At 53.7% G+C, this 17,868-nt stretch overlaps 1 protein-coding gene across 3 annotated transcripts in view; it reads left to right on the top strand.

The window, feature by feature from the left end:
- Positions 1-8,096: 8,096 nt before the first annotated feature.
- The window catches only part of GNB1 (G protein subunit beta 1), an 88,703-nt gene continuing 78,931 nt past the window's right edge, over positions 8,097-17,868 (top strand). For 2 of the 3 annotated variants that reach the window (XM_027060705.2, XM_027060703.2), the window contains exon 1: positions 8,097-8,350. The gene's annotated coding sequence lies outside the window, so the exon portion shown is untranslated. Of the gene's footprint in view, positions 8,351-8,489; positions 8,564-17,868 lie in introns of those variants that run through there. The other variant, XM_053205494.1, reaches the window with a different exon arrangement.

Raw genomic sequence — 17,868 nt, 5'->3', positions numbered from 1 at the left:
CTCCAAGTGGATCGGAGACCTAGATGTGAGAGTTAAAACTACAAAACTCAGGGGCACCTGGGTGGCTGAGTCAGTTAAGTGTCCGACTTCAGCTCAGGTCATGATCTTGCAGTCTGTGAGTTCGAGCCCCACGTCGGGCTCACTGCTGTCAGTACAGAGCCCACTTCAGATCCTCTGCCCGCCTATCTCTCTGCCCCTCCCCTGCTCACGCTCTCTCTCTCTCAAAAATAAACATTAAAAATAAAATTATAAAATTCTTAGAAGAAAACACAGGAGTAAGTCTTCATCATCTTAGATTTGGCAATGGTTCCTTAGATGTGACACCAAAAACCACTATGACCAAGAAAAAAAAAGGAGAAAGAGATAAATCGGACTCTATTAGAATCAAAAACTTTTGTGTACCAAATGACCCTACCAACAGAGTGAAAGTACAACAGAACAGGAGAAAATATTTGCAAATCATGTATCAGATAAGGGTCTAGTGTCCAGAATATGTAAAGAACTCTTACAACTCAACAACCACAATAAAAGTTCAAAAACAGGGAAAGCGCGACACCTGGGTGGCTCAGTCAGTTAAGCGTCCGACTTCGCCTGCAGCCATGATCTCGCAGTTCATGGGTTCGAGCCCCACGTCGGGCTCTGTGCCGACAGCTCCGAGCCCGGAGCCTGCTTCAGATTCTGTGTCTCTTTCTCTCTCTGCCCTTCCCCCTCTCATGCTCTGTCTCTCTCTCTCTCTCTCAAAAATAAATAAACTTAAAAAAAAAAAAAGGCAAAGATCTGGAAGAGACATTCCTCCAAGGAAGACATACACGTGGCCTCTAAGCACACAAAAAGATCGACAAAGAGTGGCAGCGGCCCAAATGCCCATCCGCCGATGAACGGATAAGCGGAGGGCGGTGTATCTCGGCCCTGGGTCTCTCAGCCACAGAAAGCCATGGAGCACTGACATCGTGGATGAACCTTGAGGGGATGGCATGGGAAGAGACTGCCTAAGGGGCATGGGGTTCCCTTCCGGGCTGATGGAAACATTCTGGAACGAGGTGATGGTTGCAACAGGAACGGGAACATACTCAATGCCAATCAACTGCGCACTCCGATAGGGCCTCACTGGTACACTTTGTGTTGTGTGTATCTTACCGATTTAAAACAAGAAGCCGGTGTGGCCGAGCCCTATTGGGGGGAGTGCCTGAGGGTGTCCCCATCTGGTTGGGGGAGTAGGGGGTGCCCTGTGAGCAGGAAGTTCTTCGTGGAGACCCTGTGCCCTGGGCTGAGCCGGGGGTGGGGTGGGAACAGGGGCGCTCGGGCTGCGGTGCTGATCCCTGCCCCCTCCTGGGAGGGGCTGTGTTGGAGGGTCTTTTTGTTGGAGAGGACAGTCCTTCCAGGTCTGTGCCTGAGGACAGGACAGGGGACAACTGGGACGATAACCAGGATACAGGCCCAGGAGAAACGGCCATTCTCGCCGGGCACCCAGGGGACCGGGTGCGCCACTGTGTCCAAACCCAGGTGACACGAGGTGGCAGATGTGGCCTGGCGGTCTGTGGATGACGTGGCACGTGACGTGGCACGATTCGGTAGGTGATGGGGCGTGACAGACGGGATGCGGCCTAGTGAGGGCGGAGATCTGGAGCTGTGTGACTTAGGGACCCACATGCCCTTCCCTCTGTGCCGCTGTCCTGGCTCCGTCCTGCTTCCCCAGCTCCAGGGGAGGCTTCTCAGTGGCTGCCTGAGACAGGACAGTGGGTTCGGGAAGGCTTGGCAGGCACCCCAGGCGCTGGGCCGCCCACCTCTCCCCACTTGCCTGCTGGGGCCACAGGTGCAAGCTGTTTACCGGGCAGGTGCTGGTGGAACTGAGTCCCAGGGCACCATCCGTGGGGAGGTGAATCCCCAGAACAGACAGGGTGCCCCTCCCCCGGCAGGGCACTGGCAGTGGCAGGTCAGGGGGGCTGGAGACCAGCCCCCCTCTCATTTCCCTGGACAGGTCCCTGTGTGATTCCCCTACCACGTCCCCATCAGTCCCTGCTCATGTCTGCAGCAGAAACTAGGAGACGGGGTAGTGTGCAGGCTGGTCCACTCTGGGGGAGGGGTGTCATGCCTGGGCTCAGGCTAGTCACCCTGCACGGACCTGCAGCCCACCAAGCCGGTGTGGCCTACGCTGGTATGTGCAACACTGGGGCTGTGTCCCCACCGCCTGGCCTCAGGGACCCCCTCCAAGCATCCTCAGGCCTGTTGTGGTGGCACCTCAAGACAGGAGGCTTGGCCAGGCCAGGGCCGAGGGGGGTGCCCAGAGTCCCAAGGCCTAGCTGAGGCAGCAGCCACCCCCAGCCCCCCACCCGGCAGGTCCCCTCTGCCAGACCCCATCCATTCTGGGCACTGTGCCTCCCTGGCCTCCCCTCTTTCACCTGATCGTGGGCGTGAGGGTCTGGGTACGCCCCCTCTGACCCCTGGCTCTTCCTAAGTCTGCATCACACTTTCTTGGTCTCTGGTGAGTGCTCCCAGCCCTGGCCCAGGATGCCCCGGGCCATTGCTGGCATCTACGTCCCAGGGCTGGGCAGGTGATGGCCTAGAGGTGGGGAACAGCTGTGGCCTCCCCGACAAGGGAGCCACCCAGGCCAGGACTGGAAATGGGGCCGGGGTGGGTGGGGGCGCGGACTGTCCCCTGGGGCACCCTTGATGCCCCTTGCCCCAGAAAACCCCAGAGGCTGCTTTGGGGTTGGGGGCACAGCAGCCAAGGAAGGTGGGCTCTGTTCCCAGCATCCAGTTCCAGGACGGAGCAGGCCAGGGGCTGGGGCAGATGGGCCTCAGCCAGGAGGAGCCGGGAACTGGGGCCTCTGCAGGCCTTGAACTCGACAGAGGCTTCCTTTTCTTCTATGAGTAGCTCAACTGTTGCCCAAACCCTGCTTTCGGCTAGGAAGCAGGTAAGGACCCCTGTGTTTGTCTCTGTCCAGAAGTCCTCCTCCTCCTGGTGACAGCACCTGCCTTTGCTCTGGGTGCTGGGTGGTGTCCCAACAGGGGCACAAGCTGTGGCCCCTCCATTCCCTGCCTCCAGGGCCACATGAATGTGACTGAGGCCCTTCAGAGCCTTCCTGGGGTCAACGTACAGATATCTCAGTCTTGGGAGCCCTGTGGGTGCTAAGCTGGAGACATAGGAAGACACGCCCTAGAGGACACAGTCTCTCTCAGGCGGAGAGAGAAAAGGAGGCGCCAGAACTGGGGAAGCAGAACCAGGAGGGGAGCCCCAACAGCCTGACCGAGCGCCTGGATCCGTGTATACCTGAAGCCCGGACATCTGCTCATAGACTCGTCCCCTGAGCGAGTCAACTGCCTCTTTTCACGTAAACTGGTTTAAGCTTCTGTGACTTGCTACCCTGAGCCCGATTGACCCCACTGGCACGTGGACACTTAGTGCGCATCTGTGGGGACACACGTTTCTGGGGTACATGTGGGGGATACTGCTCTCCTCGATAATAGCCACGTTTTTCTCTACTAGAGGGGTTTGTATTTTCAACCCAAGGTGTCTCGCTCCACAAACGACACGGAAAGCCTCTGTCTGGGCTCACCTGGGGCAGCCAGAGCCACCGGATGGAGCCAGGCTCCCCAGCTGTGCCAGCACAGGTCCGCCATCTGCGGTGAGACCAGACGTGCCCATCACACAGAGCCCCACAGAGGAAGAAGGGCCCTCTTGTTACCCGCGCCCCCGGGAAGGCTGCTCCAGGCGAACACCGGAGCTGAGCACCGCCCCCATGGGCTCAACCCACTCGGGACGGCGCCCTCTGGGAGTGGCAAGGATGCCACCTGGACCTTCCCTTGGATGTCTGCTCCAAATCTCAGGGGAGACATGTCTTGTGTTTGCCGCCCCCCTCACTTGGCACGTCCTGATTCCCCACTACCCCCTCAAGTTTGGGGGGCCCCCATGAGGGATGTCTCGTCTGTGACCAAAGGCAGGTGACCGGGAGGATCATGGGCTTGGAGGGCAGGTGACAAGAGGCATGGTAGGGGACTTGGGGACAAGGGACAGACCTGGGAGAGTGAGGGGGAGGGTCTGCCGGCAGCTGGGTGAAGTAGCCAGCACCCACCCCAAGGCCGACAAGGCACACTCTGCCCCTGCGGGCCCCGGCCTTGACCTTCTCTTGGGCTCTGAAGCTGTGCACCCCTCCCACCCCTGCACCTCCATGGGCTTTGCTTCAGCTGACAGTCACCTTTTTGCTCTCCCTGTGTCCCTCCCGGCAGCCCCTGCGGGCACCCGTATCACGGTGGACCCGTGGTCAGGGACATGGGTCTTCTTGGCACCCGTGGGCCCTTGGGAAGTGTCTGCTGAGAGAAGGAAAGAGGGGCGGGCTTCCTCACTCTCCTGACCCTGTTCTGTCACCAGACCCTGCCGCTGGCAGCCTGCAAACTAATTAGGGCTTCTTCTGGATTACCTACATTTTGCACCTCTCCCTGTCTTCCTTGTCCCAGTCCTGTCCTTTGGGGCCAGGGGCCAGGGTCAGGCTCTGGCTCACCTGCCAGAAAGGAAGACAGGATGGCTTTGTGATAGGAGGCACAGACGGTGCTCTGCAGGAAGGGAGCTCCGGAGACCCTTCGAAGCCAGGCTCGGAGCATGGCCCCTGGGCTTGGGTCTGGGTCACATGCACAGATTGTGTGAAGAATTCAGATTTAAAAAGACCTACTTTCCGGTCAGACAACTTCCTGCTACAGAGCAGATGGGGCGGGGGCATCCGAACAACGCATTTGCACAGCCCAGGTTTTCAGTGAAGGCCGGGCACCAAGCCAGGCACCAGGCCAACCGCTTTCACCCTCGGGCCCTGCTCAGCCCTGCAACCACCGGCTGGCCCTGCCCAGGGCGGGGTGCAGCGGACGGGTGTGGCTACGGACTCAGGACTTCAGGCTGATCTCTAAGCCACTTATCTAGAGAAGGAGGGAGTGTCACCAGGAAATCAGGAGAAGCCTAAGTTCTTGGCGAGCTGAGCACAAATTCTCCAGGCAGTGGCAGCGGGTCCACCGTGATCCCTGATTTATGCCCCACTGAGGAGGGCGGTGGCAGCAGATGAGGGCCCTAACTGCAGAAGGCCGGGGCAGGGGGGTGGAGGGGAGGGAGGGAGGGCAGCTCCCCAGAGCTTGCTTCCTGCCCTCAAGGTCCAAAGGGCTCTGGCTGGAAGCTAGAAGCTCCAGGGCTCCTGATAGCTGGCCAGGGCGGGTGTCCCTCTGCTCCCTGGAGACTAGAGCTGGGAGGAGAGCCCCGGCCCCGTGGCTTGTGTATTTTGAAGGGGAATGAGGCCCTGGGCTGTGCAGGGGACCTGGAAATGAGGACCCAGGGCTCTCTCCTCCTCTCCTCCTGCCTCCCCCTCAACTTTGCCATCACATTCATCCATAAACACACAAAGGAGGATTCCGCGCCTGGGCCCCAGGTCAAATTCCAAGGAAGGGCTTGCCCTACCCCCGCAGACCTAAGGTTAGCTGGGGCTCCAAGCCCTCAGATGGCTGGTGTAGGCACTGGCCTGGTGTCTTCGTGTGTGGCCTTGTTCTGTGGCCTTGGTGTACCTGGGGATGGGCCCAATCAGGTCTGCAGTGGCCTGTGGGATAGGAGAGTCAGGCCTGCAGCCTGGTGCCCACCGTGGACCTTGGGCAGGCATGAAGGGATCCCGGCTGGTGAGGTGGGCGTTCTGAGGGTCCCCCAGGCCCCCCTCCCATCCCCACAGGAGTACTCAGGTCTTCACAGAGACCACTCACCCCCTTGCCTATTTCCTTCTGCTCTGCTGCTGGCCTTACCCCCCCACCGCCTTCCTCCTTCTCCTCCTCCTTTCCCCCTCCTTTCTTGCCTCATTTTCCTCTTCTCCCTCCACATTTCCACTTCTCTAAGTCCTGGACCTAGGTGGGCACTGACAGCTGGCGTCAGACCTGCTGGATTCAGAGGAATGTCACTGACCCTGAGTCTGCGGCCTTGGGTCCATTGCTTCTGGGACGCACCTGCCAACGCCCAGGACACTCATCTTTCTGACTACGCATCACGCACCTCTCCTCTGGAGCAGTGGGCAATGCCACAGAGTCCCCAGGGCCTTGTCCTGGACACAGTGACCATTCGGTTCCAACCTTGCCCACTCCCCTGCCATCTGGTCCTCATGCTGAGTCTTGTCCGTCTCATTCAGATCACAGAGCATCACCCGCACACCTTGCACCCATCCCATAAACGTCCCCCGAGGACCCACTGTGCACCTCATGCCCTACTTGTCAGGTAGAACAGCGGGCAAGGGAGTTAGTGCCATCTTCAGCCGGGGAGATGGGCAAGGAGAGAGCAGCCCACAAATGAACCATGTGAGGTCTCAGGAATGAGAGCTCTGAAGAGAAATGTAGCCAACGAGCCACTGGGGCAGAGACCGGGGGAGACCTGTCTGTGGAGGTGACGGGAGCTTATGGGGGAGACCCTCCGGGGCAGATGGAGTCACAAGGGCAAAAGGCCAGAGGGTAGATGTGGTGATCTGTGTGTTTAAGGAGCAGAGGGGGGTCAGAGTGCAGGACAGCAAGGGCAGAGGAACCTGGACATTGTGGGAGGGGCAATGGGAACTGTCGTGTCTGCTGAGCAAGGTGGACATCCCTGCTGCCGTGGGGACTGTGGTGACCTAGAGGAGGTCAGAGCCCGTGTGGGGTGAGGAGGGTGGTGGCAATCACTGGAGATTGGTTATATTGGGGGGGGGGTACTTTGTGTGTGTGCGTGTACATGTATGCTTGTGCACATATGCACTCCCCAGCTCCTGCTGCTGAAGCAATGGTACTCCAGTAACAGTGAGTACACCTGCAGCCCTGATCCTGGCTTCTAAACACCACTCCCCACTAAAAGGAACCAGGACTTCTCACAGAAATGGCTGAGCTCAGGGCTGGGCAGGGAGGGTCTAAATTGAACCGGGAATATCCTGTGCCAGGAGAGGAGAAGGGCTCTAGGAATGATGGGGACACGCTTGAATGCTGACAGGAAGGCCCCACAGAGTGGGAGGGGGCGGGACCACGAGTGCAGCCCACACCAGGGTGGGAAGGTATGGGCTCCCTGCTGGAAGGGTTACACACAGGCCGGGAGGAGCAGAGGCCTGCATCTGGCCTGGGTTGATTAGGGTCAGGGACTGCAGGCTCTGAAGGGAGGAAGGCAGTGGGCGTGTGGTTGTTGCAACCGGGGAGCCAGGGGCCAGCTGGAAAGAAAGAGGTGGTGGTTGGGGACTATTCCACTGACTTTCCTGGGGGTGTCCACAGGCTGAGCACATATGACCCATGTCCTCCTCCTACCTGACCCCACCAGAGGGGCTTCATTTCTCAGCGGCCTTCGCGGAGGTCGGCCATGCGTTTCCCTCCCGACACTCTTCGGTGGTCACACGTCCCTGCCCAGGCAGCCATTCCCAAGAGAAGTGCCTTGGGCTTGACCTCCCGAGGCCACACTGCTCACACCTGCCCAAGCTCCCATGAGCCCCAGGACCGGCCCCGTCCAGCGGGTGGCGGGCGTCCACTCCTGGGTGAGCAGAGGCTGGGCATCTGCGGAGGCGGCCCCGGTCGAGCAGGGGTCCCTCTGGGATTTGGTCAGCTCGGTTGCACCCCCAGGCCTGAGGGCTGGCTTGGGTCGGGTGTGTGCACATGTGGGTACCCGTGCAGAGTGCAGATGTGGGGTGCCGAATGCAGAGTGCAAGTGCAGGGTACTGAATGCAGGGTGCAGGATGCCAGGCGGGAGTACTCGGCACGTGTGCGGGATGCGCCTATGGGACACGGGTGTGGGGTCGAGACAGTCCCCACCTCTGGTCCTGCGGCCTCCACTCACATCCACTTGGCGGGGAAGCGAGCGGGTCGGCCCAGGCTAGCTCAGGGCTCCCCGCGCAGTCCCTGGGCCACCAGCGAGGCTGGTGCCTGGGCCACCAGGGCTGGGGGGGGGGGGGGTGCCTTCCGGAGCCCGTTCTCCTACGGCCAGCGCGGCCCCTTTAAGCCGCTCGCGCACGCTCCCGGGGTGGGCGCAGGGAGGAAGCGCGCGGGCGTGCGCGCGCCGGGGCCGCGGCCGGGCCGTGCGTGCGCGCGCGACGTGCGCGGTGACGCGGCGTGGGGTTTCCCGAGGCTGCGGGCAGGGGCCGCCGCGCCCATCCCGATGGCTGGAGGCGTCTGAGGGGCGGACGGAGGCGGCGGCGGAGCGGGAGCGGGAGCGGGAGCGGGCGCGGGCGCGGGAGTGGAACAGCCGCCGCGGGACCGGACCGAGCCTCGCCGGCGCACCTGCCCGCAGCGCCCGCGGAGCGGCCGGAGCGCGACCACCTCCAGAGCGGCGGCCGAGGCGGCTGAGGCGGCTGAGGCGGCTGAGGCGGCGGGGCGCGGGCGCGTCAGGCGGGACGAGGTGAGCGCGGCAGCCCCTGCCCCGCGACCCGGGCCACGGCCCCTCCCCACAGTCGCCTGCCAGGAGCCGCCCCGCCCCCACCCTCCCCGCCCCCACCCCGCCGCGGGGCCGCGTCTTCCTGCCCCGCCCGGGTGGGGTCGCGGGCCGGGAGCGGGCGGGGACCCTGCGGGCCTCGGCTGGGGCCGGGGTCTGGGCGGTGGTCCGGTGTCCCAGGTCCGGGGCTCGGGATGTGCGGCCGGGGTCTGGGCTCTCTGGCCGGGATCAGGGTCCGGATTTCGGGCCCTGGGGCCGGGGTCGGAGGGGCTGGAGGCTAGGGTCTTGGGGCGGGGGCTTGGGACCCTGAGGCCAGGTCTGCGATCCGCGTTCTGCGGGGTCCTGGTTCCAAGCCCGCGGTCCTGGCTTCTCGGTCTGGGGTCCCGGGTCGGGGTCCGCCGTCCTGGGTGCTGAGTCGCGGTCCGCGGTCTGGGAGCCGGAGTCCGGGGTCCTGGGTCGGGGTCCGCGGTCCGATCCGGCCCGATCTCACTGGGGGCTGTGCGCCGGAGGCTGGCCGGGGCGGAGGTGCGCTGGGCCGGGGTCTGCAGGCCGGCCGGGTCGGGGCCGCGAGAACAAAGGGAGCGGCGGGGTTCTGCGGGGGGTCGAGGTGCTCGTCCCTTGCCTCGGAGAAACGCTGTTTTAAATACACCTTTTCTGGGGACTTTGAAGTTAGTGCTTGCTGGTGACACGATGAAGAAAGGGGGACAGTGAAATGAGGAAGCTGAGGCCCGGCCAGCGGCTGCCCGCGGGTGGCAATTCGGGGTGGATTTAAGGCAGAAACAAAGAGCTGTGCCGGGAGGACCGAACGGTGCGATCCTCGGCTATTTTCGTTTTCACCGAAAAGTGGGAGGCAGCCCCGTCGCGAGCCCGTCGTCGTTTTCCCCTCGCCGGGCGCGGAGCCCGCGGGGCGGGGCGGGGGGCCCGGGAGGTCGGGCGGCGGCGGCGGCCCCCGCGGCTGGGCCGGGCCGGGGTCCGCGCGCCCCCGCGCCCCCGCGCCGAATGAATGGCTCGGGCCAGGCCCCGCTACAAGATGGCGCGTCGCCGCCGCTGCCATTGTCAGCCGCCGCGCGCTCCCGGCCGCCTGCGCCCCGATTGTGCTTTGGGCCCATTTACATTATTTAGAAGGGCCAGGGTGGGAGGGAGGGAGGAAGTGACCCCGGGCTGCGTGTCGCCCTTCGCCCTGCGAGCTTTTCGGTGGCAGCGGTGGGGGTGGGGGAGGAGTTGAGCTGAAAATTCCACCTGGGTGGTGGCTGAGCCATTGGACTTTTGAAGACACCCCCCTCCACCCCCCGTATTTTTCCTTGCCAATTATGTTAGGTTCAGAAGGTATTGAAGCGTGTCTTAAGTCCTTTAAATTATATAGTTACATACGGAAGTAGTACTGGCTGTATCTACTTAATTCCTCTTTGTGGAAGCTTTTTAGTTTGGATTGTGAGATTTCATTTACCGAAGAAAAACAGCGATGTGTGAATTTTTATGTTGGGGAGGGAAGTTACTGGACATTGACAGCTACAGAATACATGACTGAATTTGTGTGTCAACGATGTAGACCTCTTAAACTGTGGTTTTAGTTGGGGGGTGTTTTTTGTGTGTGTTTTCGTTTTACAATCCATCTGATAAGAGTGATCTCAATATTTGATGATTAAGCAGCTGCTTATGAGATTGATTATTAACTAAGAAAACGTGTAGATTATTTTTATGATTACCAAGTAAATGGAAGTAGTATTAGCTTTGTAAGAAGTTCCTTTTAAGTCTAGACAGTGGGTAAGGTCTTTAGAGTGTTAGCAGTAAGATTTTTACATGAATTCTTTGCTTTTGGATTCGAAGCTTTAATCTTTTTTGGAGGTAGAGAAGTAAGGTCTTAGTCTGAATTCTGCTAAGGTAGATAGAGTCTATTCTAGATTCTTCCGGAAGGTATATATTGCAACAAGAAAGTGAATAGGCAGTTCCTTTTTTGCTTCCTTACTAATATTGGGTGTGTGGGTGGGGACAGAGTTGGTGCCACCAACATGGAAACAGTCTGAGAACCTCCACACAGCACAATTGGATGGTAGCTTTTGGCTTGATTGAACTCTCTAAGACTAGAGTTGGCCAGAAATGGAGAGCAACTGGGATGGTTCATTAGAGGCCAACTCGTCAGGCCCTGTAGGGGGTGGGGGGGTGGGGGGGTGGGGGTGAGGTCTCCAGTCTTTGGTGGCTGTGAGGCCCGACTGCAAGTCTGTCCCGAGGTTAGTGCTCCCGGCCTCGCAGGCATTGTAAGTGCTACAAGGTTTTCTTAGTGAGAATTTGGGAAAGCAAAGTTAAGTTTTGTGACTGTGCCTGTGGCTTATTCCCATTTCTTTCTGCTGGGGAACCAGTGTTAGGGCTACATTTCATCTGCTGGAACGAATGTGTATGGAGGAGATCGTTCATGCAGTTTTGACTCAGAACTGACACTTTCTTAAATGAACACACCTATCAGACAAAAGCCTGTCCTCCAGTAAGGTACTGGAGTTCACAGCAGGGCTGTATTTAGATCACCAAAGAGGTGCTCAATCATTTAATGTCCACTGAAGAACATTCATGATACCTTAGGAAAGATTTCTTGGTTTGATATTTTGAGTTACTTCTGGTTTTTTTTGGGGGGGGGGGTTGAAGTAAGTTTCCTCAAATTTAATTTTAATCTCTAAACAGATTTAAAAGAGTGTTAAAAGCCTGCAGAATAATGTGTTGTCTTTTTTTAAGGACTAAAACTTAAAACCTCTTCAGATTTTTTCATGCTTAGTGACTTTGATTGCAAAGCTTGAATCACCTTGGTAGACTTCTAGTGACAGCTTGAGAAAGAAAGGGACTGATTTTATGAGGAGTTAACTTATTTCTTAAAGCTTTGTTCTGTTACATTGCTAAAAATTTCTGTTGTCCATTGGTTTGATTGAAAAAGTTGTATTTCTCCAAATAGCTTTGAGAAAGGTCTTTAGGATATCTGTAGACTTACCTACCATCAGTTGGCTTTTTAGCGAATACATACTTTAATGAGTAACACTGATTTGATTTTAGACCTGCGGTATTGGCATCTATCTTCATTGGGTTGTTTTTTTCTCTCTGCCCGTGTTGGTTTTTTGGCTCATGTTGCTTTCCAAATTGGATTAAATTCTTACTGTCTACAGACTTTGGCTTTGAAAAGCATTAGTGGATTGGTAACAGATATCCTCAATTTTGTTATCTGGGCTTGACCATATGGCATGCTATATTATTTTGAAACCCCTATTAGTGTAAGTCCAGTAAGGCAATGAACAAAAAATCTTCAACTCCTTTAACGCTGGGAAAAATTCTGATCTCAGGTTTGCATTCATTGCTCTGTGGTTAGAGAAATCATGAAGCAGATGGGCCAGTTAAGTGTTTGGTTTTGTGAACATGAAGTGAAGGGGTAAAAGCAAGCTTAGATTGAAACAGGTCAGATACGCATTTCACAAACGGACAGACGCGTTTGTGACACTGGAAGGAAGGGCGGTCTAAGTGTGTGGGGGGGGGTGTGTATACATTGAGTAACTCGGCATCATGTTGACTATTCTGGGGAAAAAAAAAAAGAATACCATTTCTTTTTAAAGCTGTGGGTGTTGTTCCAGAACTCTTATTTAGGAAATATAGACAATCTATAGACCTTCAGATTGGTCGGAGGATTTAGTGGAATGCTAAAAGCTTTTTAAACCTTTTAGCCCTCCTGTCCTTGTGGCAGTGCCTGCCTGGCATTAGGTGCCACAGTAATCGATGGAAAGAAATTACTGCTGGCCTCCAGTGATCTAGAAAAGCTTCCCGTTTTGTAGAGCAGTGTTGTTTTCTTTTTCTTTCTCTCTCTCTCTCTCTCTCTCTCTTTTTAAGACTTAAGTATCTGCTTATTTGACTTTTTGAAATTTTAAATTTTTTAAAATTAGAATTTCTGCGCAAAACCATTTTTTTTAAGTTTGTTTATTTATTCAGAGAGAAAACACCAGCGGGGGAGGGGCAGAGAGAGGGACAGAGGATCCGAAGCGGGCTCTGTGTTGACAGCAAAGAGCCCAATGTGGGGCTCGAACTCGTGAACTCTGAGATCGAGACCTGAACTGAAGTTGGATGCCTAACTGAGCCATCCAGGTGCCCCTGGGGAAAACCATTTCTACACGCATGGATTTAAAAGACAGGGGGCATCTGGCTGGCTCAGTTGGTAGAGCTCACCCCTCTTGATCTCGAGGTGTGAGTTTGAGCCCCACATTGGAGGTAGAGCTTACTTAAAAAAAAAAAAAGAATCTACTTCTGAAATCATTGTTGTACTATGTATTAACTAACTTGGATGTAAATTTAAGAAATTAAAAAAAGTAAATAAAAGATCAAGTCAGGGTTATCTGGGGTAATTTTAAAGAGATTATTCAGTTGAACCTATATTGCCACTGATAAAAGGTTATGATTTAATAATGGCCCTCCTTCCTAGGGTGGCTGTTAGTTGACAGATGTGTGAAGCTCTTCGAGCAGCGCCTTGCCCACAGGACGCCCATTAGCCATTTCTGCTACTGGTGGCCTTGCTTTGTAAAAACTTCCTGAACTGTGATCATGTTAGATAATGTAAGAAGACAGCTTACTGAAAGATTTGTTTTTTCTTTCTTCCAAATGGTTCCCGAGGAATGTCATTAATTTGGGGTACGGAGCATATGTGTCAGCTGTCTTTACAAATCCCTGTCATTTATTTACCACCACACTTTCTCCTGAGTCTTCTCACATTGTTTGCTTTTCTTGAAGGACTTTCTTTACCTTTATAGTAGAATTTTGATCCTATTTGAAATTTGGATCCTATTTGAATTTTGATCCATTTTGAAAACTGGCAGAATTATTTTTTTTTAAAGATTTCACCACAGCCTGAATGATGACTTGTTTTGATTTTACAAAACTTTGGTGTCCCTTGATTTGCCAATTAATGACAGTAATAATGAAATATTTTTCATATATTCTTATGAATACTATAACTGGAAGTTGGTTTAACAAGTGCTTATTCAGTACCTTGTCTGGTAGGTGCTGAGGCTATAAACTGCCATAGAGTGGGCGTGGCCCAGGGCCTCACTGAGTTTATTGTTTGATAGAGAGCCTCACAAGCAGAAATGCAAAGGAGAAATGCACGGGCAGTGGGTTACAGGGTCAGCTAGGGTACAGTGAGTGCTTCTCAGAAATAAAGTGTGTTTTAAGTTGAGACCTGAAGCACCCTATATCTGGAGTGTGTCTGCCATGCATTTGGCGGGTGGAGGGGAAGGAAGGAGTGTTCCAAGGTGGGGGAGATGGTGTGTTTCTCATGCAGCCACCGATTGGCCTCCTTCACTCCCTGTGTCTGCACCCAGAACAGCGTCTATTGCGTGGTAGTGGTAGGTGCTCAGTGATTCCTTATCAGAATGAAAGAGAGCACAACAGCTCATCCAGGGATGGAAGTTCCAAAGGGCTGGAGGGTGGTAAGAAGTGGACACTGAGAGCTCACAGTCTTAGGAAAGAGTTGCACTTTTACCTCAAGGGCTCTAGGGAGCCTTTAAAGAGTTTCAAACAGCAGATTGAGGGGCGTCTGGGTGGCGCAGTCAGTTAAGCATCCAACTTTGAGGTCGTGATCTCATGGTTGGTGTGTTTGAGCCCCGCATGGGGCTCTGTGCTGACAGCTCAGAGCCTGGAGCCTGCTTCAGATTCTGTGTCTGCCTCTCTTTCTGCCCCTCCCCTGCTCACACTCTGTATCCCACCCGCCCCCCTCTCACAAAAACATTAGTAGAAAAATTAAAAAAAAAAAAAAAAAAAAGGCAGATTGACCTAATCAGGACCATGGCATGGTAGGTACTTGAGCTTGGAGCGTGTTCAGATGAGAAAGGAAGACTATGGTCAGGGCTCCCGAATGGGGTGCTTGGTGTAGAGATGAAGGCGTCTGGACTGGGGTGGTAAAGCTGGTGACTGAAAGATGGGGCGTCTGAATGGAAGGTAACAAGAGAAAATGACCTCAGGAGTCTCTGTCCTGGGCATCTGGATGGCTGTTTGGCATTTACTGAAGTAAGGAGCAGGAGCTGGGGGGGTGGGGCGTGAGTTGAGTTTGAGGACACTTGAGGCATCCCCATGGCCTCCAGCAAGGGTGGCTCAGCCTTAAGCTTTCTGCTGTAAAGCTCTTCTCCCAGAGGTTCCTTGTACTGTTCACTCCTTCATTCAGGTCTTTGTTCGTGGACTCCCTCCTCAGAGGGTGTTCTCTCATCTCATGAATCTCTACCATTTAAAAAAGTCTTTTTTTTAATGTTTATTTATTTTCCGGAGAGAGAGAGACAGAGCCACTAATCTCAACCATTTTTAACCTGCTCTGCTTTCCTAGTCCTTGTGCTGATCTCCCTGCCAGTTCTAAGCTCCATAAAGACTAGAAGTTTGGTACACTACAGTATTACCAAGTCTCTGAAACAGGACGCGTGAGAAATATTTGGATTTTTTTTTTTAACTTTTTTTTTTTCAACGTTTTTTTATTTATTTTTTTGGGACAGAGAGAGACAGAGCATGAACGGGGGAGGGGCAGAGAGAGAGGGAGACACAGAATCGGAAACAGGCTCCAGGCTCCGAGCCATCAGCCCAGAGCCCGACGCAGGGCTCGAACTCACGGACCGCGAGATCGTGACCTGGCTGAAGTCGGACGCTTAACGGACTGCGCCACCCAGGCGCCCCGAAATATTTGGATTTTGAATATGTGAATGTGGAGCTCTGGAGGAGTGGTCTGAATTGGGAGGTGGGCCTTTCAGAGTTAACAGTATTTAGATGGTGATTGAAGTTTTGGAAATAAAGATTACTAGGAGCCGCGGGGGGGGGGGGGTCTTAAAGTGTGATCTGTGATTTATTTTTTATTTTTTATTAAAAATTTTTTAACATTTATTATTTATTTTTGAGAGACAGAGCATGAGCGAGGGGAGGGAGGAGCAAAGAGAGGGAGACACAGAATCTGAAGCAGGCTGTAGGCTCTGAACTGTCAGCACAGAGCCCAAGGCGGGGCTCGAACCCACAAACCGTGAGATCATGACCTGAGCCTAAGTCTGATGCTTAACTGACAGAGCCACCCAAGCGCCCCAGATTTTTTTATTTTTAATTTTAATAGATTTTTCTTAAGTAAACTCCACGTCCAACATGGGGCTTGAACTCACAACCCCAAGATCAAGAGTTGCATGCTCTACCGACTGAGCCACCCAGGTGCCCCCTCAAAGTCTGATCTGTGACTCCTGTGGGTCCCTGAAACCCCTTCCAGGACCCATTCCATCAAAGCTACTTATACAGTCATGAAGATGCTATTTGACTTTCACTGTGTTGACGTTTGCATTGATGGCACACGAGCAGTGGTAGGTTAAACTGCTAGTTCTTCAACACAAATCAGGGCTGTGGTATGAAACCAGTTACAGTATTTATTGTAGTCATAGTATTCTTCATCATCATGAACTTGTGTTTAGAGAAATCCAGTTTAATATCTGATGAAGCATAAAAGGAAATATTATTATACTTTAACCCCGATACCTGTTTTCTTCCCGTCTGTGAGGCAAAGTGGGAACTAGGCCTGCAGCGCGAGTGCGCCCCAACTGCAACAGCCTCTCCTGGACTGTGCCACACACAGCATTGGAGGAAGAGCTGGCAGAAAGGGATGGCCGTTTAGACAGGGGTTTTTGTATGGCAGGTACTTCCTGAAAATTAACGAAGCAAACCAGATATTTCAAGGAACATTACTGACAGTATTGTTGGCAGTGATGAAATCTGAGCTTTCAGATGGAAATTAGAATTTTGGAAAACTTGATTCTGCTATCATGAGCTTGACAGCTTCCCAGTATTTAAAGACTTTTCTTGTAGGTGATGGTACTTAGGAATGTTTCTTTTTAATATTATGTAATGAAATGTGTCAACATTTGGAAGATTTGCTTAATTCAGTGAACTGGTAGTTTCCCAATGGCCTGTGTGTGATGCTACAAACTCACAGATGGTGAAAGATCCATTCAGAGCACAAATCCCACGGAATTTAAGATGTAATGGTATTAAAAATTAATTGACACAGTTTCAGATTCCACATCAGAACTTCCCTTTAGGATGCTTACCCACTTGTCAAGTTTTGATGTAGTATCAGAGGAGACTGCATGTTTATTTGAAATGGCTGTTGGGGTGCCTGAGTGGCTCAGTCGGTCAAGCATCCGACTTCAACTCTGGTCACGATCTCACGGACTGAGTTTGAGCCCCCTGTCGGGCTCTGTGCTGACAGCTCGGAGCCTGGAGCCTGCTTCGGATTCTGTGTCTCCCTCTCTCTCTAACCCTCCCCTGCTTGCGCTCTGTCTCTCTCAGTAATAAAGAATAAACGTTAAAGATTAAAAAAAAAAAAGAAGAAATGTCTGTTAAAATACTCCTTCCCTTTCCAACTGTGTGTCTGTGTGAGACTGAATTGTCCTCATATACTACAACCAAAGCAAGACATTACTGCAGCAGATTGCAGAAGCGGATGTGAGAGGGGTGCCTGGGTGGCTCAGTTGGTTGAGCTTCAGCTCGGGTCATAATCTTGCAGTTCGGGAGTATTCGTGGGGCTCTGTACTGACAGTGTGGAGCCTGCTTGGGATATTCTCTTTCTCCCCCTCTCTCCCTCCCCCTCCCCCACTTGTGCCTGTTCTCTCTCAAATAAAACAAAAATTAAACAAAAAAGAAACAGATGTGAGAATTTAGCTCTCTCCTCTTGAGGTGGACATTAAAACAGGTAGGCTAAATAAAATGTAAAATACTGCTGCCTTTTCATCAGATTACTTCTTAGTTATTTTTTGAAAAAATGTTCTTTATGGTAACATGTAATAGGCTTATTAAACGTTTTGAAAACTTTTGTGTTTTAATTTCTAGCATAGTAAGTATATATAGATATAACCCACAGGGACAAAAGCCCTCTGATTTTCAGTAATTAAGAGTGTGGAGGGAGCCTGAGACCAAGCCATCTGAACAGCAGGGATTTGGAGAGCAGTGTAGTGGTTAAACCAGCTGGGCCACATCTAGGGCACTGGCCCAGGGTGACTGGGGGACTGGAGACAGGCACTGTGTCTCCCCTTTCCCCTGCTGTTTGCAGCATTACAGGTGTAGGATTGTGCCTTTTCCTGGGGAGAAGAACCCAGAGATTTCTGTAAAGGTTGAAAACCCATTGGTGCAGCTTGAGAGGAAGAGAAGCTCCTGAAGGAGTGACCAGAAGTTGGGAGAATATCAGAATACAGCATTGGAACGGAGGACAGTCTTGGGTGGGGGTGGGGTGGGTTGGACAGAGTAGCAAATCTGGCTGAGAAGTAGACTGGGACTATTCAATGCCAAGATTCCCCGGGGCCGAGGAGTGACAGTGGGGTGTGGGAGGCTCTGAAGCAAAGGGGTGGAGAGGCATGTGAGGAGGGAAGGCTCCGTTCCACCCGATTTCGGATAGAGTAGCCTGGCATTGTCAGGTGTGGAGAGGAAGGGGGCTGGAGCGGGGAGCGGCAGTGGTCTGC

Source organism: Acinonyx jubatus, chromosome C1 (assembly GCF_027475565.1).
Source record: "Acinonyx jubatus isolate Ajub_Pintada_27869175 chromosome C1, VMU_Ajub_asm_v1.0, whole genome shotgun sequence".
NCBI lineage: Eukaryota > Metazoa > Chordata > Mammalia > Carnivora > Felidae > Acinonyx > Acinonyx jubatus.
The sequence above is the reverse complement of the archived record's forward strand: the minus strand, read 5'-3'. Positions and strand labels throughout refer to the sequence as shown.